Below are 7,319 nucleotides of genomic sequence, written 5' to 3' on the forward strand. Positions count from 1 at the left end.
GTGTTACAATTGTAAAAAGGTTGGACATGTGGCAAGTGCTTGTCGAAGGAATAAATATGTCATAGTCAGATGAAGCATGTTGTAATTGTGATGGGAATCACGTTCCCGAGTTCCCGGAGTGCACTGTACAGATGAAGGAGGTCATAGTAGCTAGGATGATCAGGCCCATCCAGCAGGTATCCTATGTGGAGGGAGTGAAAATAGCTGAAGGAGTAGAGAGGAGAAGGTAGTGGATGTCCCACAGTCTGCAGTGAAGCCATGCAGGAGAAGGATCCCAACACACTAATAGTGAACAAGGTGGACTTTGTTGTGTTTATAGAGCAAGTGATAAATTGCATTAATAAATTATTAGCAACCTTCGTCTAAAACTAGCAGTTTCCGCATTAGCTTGGAGGAGTTTCTACAACAAAATTGTGTTTGCATTGCCCTCACTGCCGGAGTGATAAATTGCTTTAATAATAAACTAATAAAACATCTAAGAAGCTAGACATCATTGTGAAGGCGGCAAATGGATTTCTGGTTCTCCAGGACTTCAGACTAAATGTTACAGGGAGAACTGAATGAAGACGTTCCAGCCCTCTCAGGTTCATGAACCTATGTGGGGATCTGAATAGTACCATTTTTTTTGAAATTCAGGGTTATGGAGTGAACTTGGTAAGTGTTTATTTTACGTAATTAGTATGATTTGTTAATCCCAATTTTTTTTTTTTTTTTTTTTTTATTTTTTTACAACCCCGTACAGTAGGTGGCAGCAATACACCTGATGAGTGTAGTCTGATAAACCTCAGAGAAGAAGACATGGTGTTGGAACCAAAGTGATGGTCAGTGTTTCCAGTTGACCCTAATTAGATGTTACATTACATGTTGTTTTCTTAGTTCATGTAGCCGGCTAGCTAGCCAACATATTCATACTTCGCTTACTCCTCTCTGATAAGATACCGCTGCACAAACATGCTTATCTAGGCCTACAACAGCACTGGTACCAGGCAGTATTAGCTAGCTACGTTTGCTCTGACTCTTAATACATTTAGCAAGCTAGCTAGCCCGCTAACTAGCGATTAGCAGCTAACATTATTTAAGCAACACCTTGCTAAGAAAAGTCAATCTTTCGCTTTTAATGTAATGGCATGAAAATAATTGCCAGAATATTATTCAATGACTTATCAACAGCTCTAACAATTTGACCCCAACAGGAAATCTACACTGGCAGTTATAGAAAGACCCATCTACTATATAACCAGTATGACATCCGGGAACTTTTGGCATACTAACTATATCACACTATGACCAATAAGCATACTATACTCAATTAACATCACAAATAGTATGGTTAGTATGAGTATTCTAACACAGCTAATGACTTATCAACAGCTGTTAACAATTTGACCCTAACAGGAAATCTACACTGGCAGTTATAGAAAGACCCATTTAATATATATTCTATAAGAATCAATGGTTATAACTTACATGTGCCTCAAATGTTTCAGCCGTATTACCCCACCAGAAACCATAACATAAGCTCGTATAACACCACTGTTTGTAAACTAATACTATATGGCTGAGGAGTAGGGTCGACCCAAGCCTTCTGACCTCACAATGACAGTAAAGCACCCAAGCTAACTGGCTAACGTTGGATAGCTTGCTAAACACAAATCAGAGAAAAACACACTCTTACCATTTTACTTATAGTTACTATACTGGCAAGTTTGAAGTATAAGTAGCCAACTAACGTTAGGTAGCTAGTTAACATACCGATACATACTGCTGTAAAGATATGCTATGCGTTTTGTGAGGATAGCGTAGTAGCTAACATAACGTGAAAACGTAACTTATTTGAAAAGTCATCATTATTTATTACATTGCTCAACATTTTCTTAACATTTGTCATAATTATTTAAAATCCTTAGAAAATATTCCTATTATGTCATATTTTGGCGAATTTAGTATGACATCCAGTGAACTTTTGGCATACTAACTACATCATACTGATAATAAGCAAACTATATACTCAATTAACATCAAATAGTACGGTTAGTATGAGTATTCTAACACAGCTCAGGTCTCTGGGCAGCCATTTTGTTTGTTGAAAAACTAGGTGGCCCCCCTTTTTAAAAAAACACACAACATTCAATCAACCAATCTGCAGTTCAACCAATAACAAAGCTGTAACTGTAATTACACCACTATTTTGGTAATAAGATGGATGGGGCTGGAGAAATGTAACTACAATTAACTCAAATTCATAGACAGACCTATGGATAAAAAAACTGACAACATCCATGATATCCATAGTTTTAAACCAATGACCTATGGCAAGGACTGACCATATACAGTTTTAACCATGTTGCTATACAGTGTTGATTTACATTGTTTTTAAACATTGGAGTAAAAAAAAGCTTATTTGGGGTTCTGATTGGGTAAACAGTTGAACTAAGCTCATGAGGCATGTGTTATATTCTTCAAGAACCAATGCCTATAAATAAATACAAGTCAAAATATGGATGTAGCAATTGCAAATTTCCCCTTTAACACCACACATCAGTTCAAAAACTGCAGAGTTTGTGCTTCTGTTAAGACAGTACTTACTAGTGTTAATCAGGGCCGGTTCATCGTTAGAACAATCGGACGCCTTAAGATGCGTTTGGGAAACCGGGCCCAGACATCCAGTTTCCTCCTCTTCTTCATTTTTCGATGTGACAGTCACTTCCCCCTCCTCTTTTTCTTTCACTGAAACGTCGCCGTCCTCTTTGACTCTGAACGAGTCTTCCTCTTTAACTGAGACCTCCTTCTCTTCGTCTTTCACGGTAACAGCCTCAACCTCTACTTGTTTTTGTATTGTAACAGCCTCCTCTTCCACGAGAGCTTCTTTCTCCATCCAGCAGGCAGACCACCTCTTCTTCATCATCAGGAACGGGGTTAAGTTTGAGACTGGAGCTATGAGGCATGTACTGAAGTCGCTAAGCGGTATAATTCAAAGCAGTGTCCCTTTATCAGCAGCACGTGATCAATGACGTCTGAAGAATCATTTCGTCGAACACCTGATTGGTTTTGATTAATTTGGGCTCGTTCGACATTGCAGCCGACAGTGCAGGTGGCTGCTGACTGACTAATTTACAAATCACCGTGCATCATAAATAACTACTCATTATTATTTATACATCAGTCAGCCAGTCACCGTTTACCCACAATGCAGCATAGACTTGATGCTCTCGATCAAGGCCAGTGGTTTAGTAGCAGACCTGAAGGCTACGCTGCTACGGTGGGGGACGTCATCTTTCAAAATGTGGCTTTTCTAAATTCTGTGTCGCTCAAAGCCTTGAGTAATGAACCTATTTTAAAAAAACAATTATCTGGAAAGAGCCAATGCTTCAGGAAGCTTTGTTTCCCCATCACTACTATTCAGCATGTTTTCTGTGAAATCGACTACGGGAGTTTTGTAACTTTTTCCACCTTGGCTTACTGTTAGTTGGGATCTAATTGGTCTCCGGTAGTTGGTCTCTGCTGACCATAACCGTGCTGGTTGGTTATGTTGTTTAGGCAAATAACTAGTTGGCTAAATAGCAAACGTTAGCTGGCTGTCTAAGATAACTGCATATAGCTAACATTCTTTGATTGGTTAGATGGCATTATGTATTTCCAAAACGTTGGTTTACTTTAATCACTCAAGTCATGAGTGCAAACGATTGGTTTAATTTAAAGTTATACATTTTACGTTATTTCTGTTGTAGTTAACATCATAGGTAAGGATTGGTTGATTTCCAGTTTTTAAGTATGGTATTTAAGATGATTGATGAGAAAAGTATCGTCCAACCATCGGGTAACTTGTTTCATGCGCATTAAAGGTGAGGGTGAATTTCAGATGTTCACTGCTTGTATTGATGAAGGAGTGGAATTGATGAAGTTCCTCTGCTGTCCCCTGGAATAGAAAGAACACGTCATCAATGAAGACTTTTTCAGAGCCTGATGAGATGCTAGAATGGATTGTTAGGGCTGACAATCACATTCTTCTCTAACAACCCCACATACAGTTACACATAATTAGATGCTATTTTTTTTAAACTACAATGACCATAATGACCTGAGCGCCTACTTGTCATGACTGTGTTTCTTTTACACCTGCTACGTAAAAGAGACTGAAGAATGTGTAACAGTATAGCTTCCGTCCCTCTCCTCGCCCCTATCTGGGCTCGAACCAGGGACTCTGCACACATAAACAACTGCCTCCCACGGAACATCGTTACCATCGCTATTAGCGCACACCCCGCTAACTAGCCAGCCATTTCACATCGGTTACAAATGCACAATGGTCAATGCTATCTGGGATTCTTGGGACATCCCTACCCTAAACCCTAACCTTAAATCAACTTAACCATTTTAAATGTAAACTTCAATGGGCTAGGGACGTCCCAAGGATGTATCGCTACCTGAAATGACACAATCTAAGTGATTGATAGTTGGTATTCAGCAGTCATAAAGCCTTATTTCCTCTAATGAACTACTAAAATACTAAAATTGAGATTTTGTCAGACAGCAGCTCTACACTTTATTGACTGACTGATCCATTCATCCTTCCATCCCTCCTCAGCCTTCCTCTCCTCTGAAGACCCAGTGAGGGTGGAGCTCAGTCAGAGAGCTGTTGAGGGACTGGTTAGGAAGAACACTTCTACAGCCAGAGAGGTGAGATGTCACACATGGTTTAGATGGTAAATATTTATGTCCCCTTAGTGGTTCATCACATAAACAAAAGGGAATATGTTCCATCATCCATGTTTATTTACATTGGTGCAAATTGACCACTGATATTGGTGTATTTTCTCACCCCTTCTGGCTGTATGAATGTTCATTTAAAATCAAAATCAAATCAAATTGGTTCTTTTATATAGCCCTTCATACATCAGCTGATATCTCACTTTTGCTGTACAGAAACCCAGCCTAAAACCCCAAACAGCAAGCAATGCATATTAGAAGCAGTGGCTGACTGAAAAACTCCCTAGAAAGGCCAAAACCTGGAAGAAATGTTGAACTCTTCTGGCTGTTTGGAACCTGACAGAACATGGCCAACATGTTAAATGTTCATAAATGACCAGCATGGTCTTCCAAACAATAAGGCAGAACAGTTGAAACTGGAGCAGCAACGGCCAGGTGGACTGGGGACAGCAAGGAGTCATCTTGTCAGGTAGTCCAAGGTGGTCAGTTTAGGGCTAATGTCCTCCAAATCAAAACCAATATGAGGAAATTAGGGATATATTGGGAAAACCAGTCCTCTTCTGGCATGGACAAACATCAGGTCCACAGATACAGGAGTATTTTTTCAAGCTCCTTACACACATTTGTTCTTTGAAACTGTTGTTTTTATGGTTAGAAACACATCGAAGCAATATCACTGATACGATTTTCCCCACTCATTCACCCCACCACTTTACAAACTTATTTATATTCAGTGGCCTGACTTCATCCAGACTGGTCAAAGGACATCCTGGTAGATCTGAACCTAACAGTTTGGAGTGATCAGATGCATAAGTCACATTTAGGTGTCACTAAACAAAGGAACACAACACTTATTTGTTAAATGTTTTATATATATGACTAAAATATTTTGTGTTAGAGGGGCAGTCAAGAAATGGAAAGCTAACAGCTCAAAACATGACATGAATCTGGGAGTAACCTCAAGCCCCTGTTGTACATCCCTGGTTAGAGGACAACCACAGAAAACAGCTTGATACATTTTGAACCCTGTTGCATTTTGATTCAAGTGGATCAACGTCAACGTGGTAAGTGTAACAAAACAATTTTTTTGTTAATCACTTTTTGTTAAATAATTCTTCCATTTCAGACTAAATGTTACATGAAATGTAAACATGAAATATTCAATGTTAAAACATTCTACAGACATTAAAAAAACAATGTTAAAACATTCTATGATTGTACATAGTCTTATTTTCAACATCTTTTCAATGACATTTCCTCGCTGCTTAGAGGACAACCTGCAGAAAACAGTCAGCTACATTTTGGAGTGATGCATATAAATTTAGGAGTCACTAAACAAAGGAACACAACACTTATTTGTTATAACTCATCGATATCATGCTAAAATCATTTGTGCAAGAGGAGAGAGATGGGGTTGCACGTCCTGTTTAAGCTAACAGCTCAAAAACCACACTGAATCTGGGAGTAATGTGTACATCCCTGGTTAGAGGACAACTTGCAGAAAACAGCTTGATACATTTTGAAGTGTTGCATTTTGATTCAAGTGGATCACGAACGTGGTAAGTGTAACAAAACCATTTTTTTGTTAATCGCTTTTGTTTACTCTTCCATTTCAGAGCCCAGATTTTTGAGGCTAAATCCATATCACATTGAAATCAATAGAACAGGGGACAAATGTTTAGGGTTCTCATTGTGACATTAAAATGGATTAAAATACCAAATGACCAAAACTCTTCCCACATTGACCACAGCTATAAGGTTTCTCTCCTGTGTGTGTTCTCTGGTGCACTCTCAGATCTCCAGATTGAGTAAAACTCTTCCCACATTGACCACAGCTATAAGGTTTCTCTCCTGTGTGTATTCTCTGGTGTGTTATCAGGCTCCAGATTGAGGAAAAACTCTTCCCACATTGATCACAGCTATAAGGATTTCTCTCCTGTGTGTGTTCTCTGGTGTGATATCAGGTTGATTGGATTAGTAAAACTCTTCCCACATTGATCACAGCTATAAGATTTCTCCCCTGTGTGTGTTCGCTGATGAATTGTAATGCCTGATGAGGTGAATCTCTTCCCACAGTCAGAGCAGCAGAGAGTTCTCTTCCCTGTGGATCTCTGCAGGTGTTTCTTGGGGTGTTCTAATGTGGAGAGACTCTTCTCTGCCTTGTCAGCATCATGAGGTTGTTGAGGTGTTGTTGAGGCTCCCCAGAGGATCCACGGTAGTTCAGTCTCTCTCCTGTGTGAACAACAAAGTCAGACAGATGATTAAAGGCCCACAACAGCGGAAATCCACTGTAAAAGGTGATGCCAACAGCGTAGCCATGATGTTGTACAACAATTGTTGTCTGTAATGAATGTAATGATTATTTGACAATTGTCTTAAAATGAGCAAGAATAGTCCTATTTTGTCTTGTTTTCACATTAGTAGTAACATCGATGATTGTAGGCTAGAAATAAGTTATTAAAGTTGTTGAAATCCTAAGAAGTGTGCCAGATGACTTTTGGTCTCCAACATAGGCACCTTTCTGTGTTTGCTAAAATTGTGGCACGAGGGCGATGCACATGCAATTTGGTGGTAGAAACTCATCCCCCTAATGAGGAAACCACTAGTTATGG

General features: G+C 39.3%; 1 long non-coding RNA gene across 1 annotated transcript; it reads left to right on the top strand.

Annotated features, from left to right (window-relative positions):
* Positions 1-3,094: 3,094 nt before the first annotated feature.
* On the top strand, positions 3,095-5,635 carry LOC124002834. Its single transcript, XR_006833128.1, has 3 exons — positions 3,095-3,320; positions 4,586-4,677; positions 5,608-5,635. It is a non-coding gene; the product is annotated as an uncharacterized LOC124002834 (long non-coding RNA).
* The last annotated feature ends 1,684 nt before the right edge of the window (positions 5,636-7,319 follow it).

Source organism: Oncorhynchus gorbuscha, linkage group LG18, assembly GCF_021184085.1.
Source record: "Oncorhynchus gorbuscha isolate QuinsamMale2020 ecotype Even-year linkage group LG18, OgorEven_v1.0, whole genome shotgun sequence".
Lineage (NCBI taxonomy): Eukaryota > Metazoa > Chordata > Actinopteri > Salmoniformes > Salmonidae > Oncorhynchus > Oncorhynchus gorbuscha.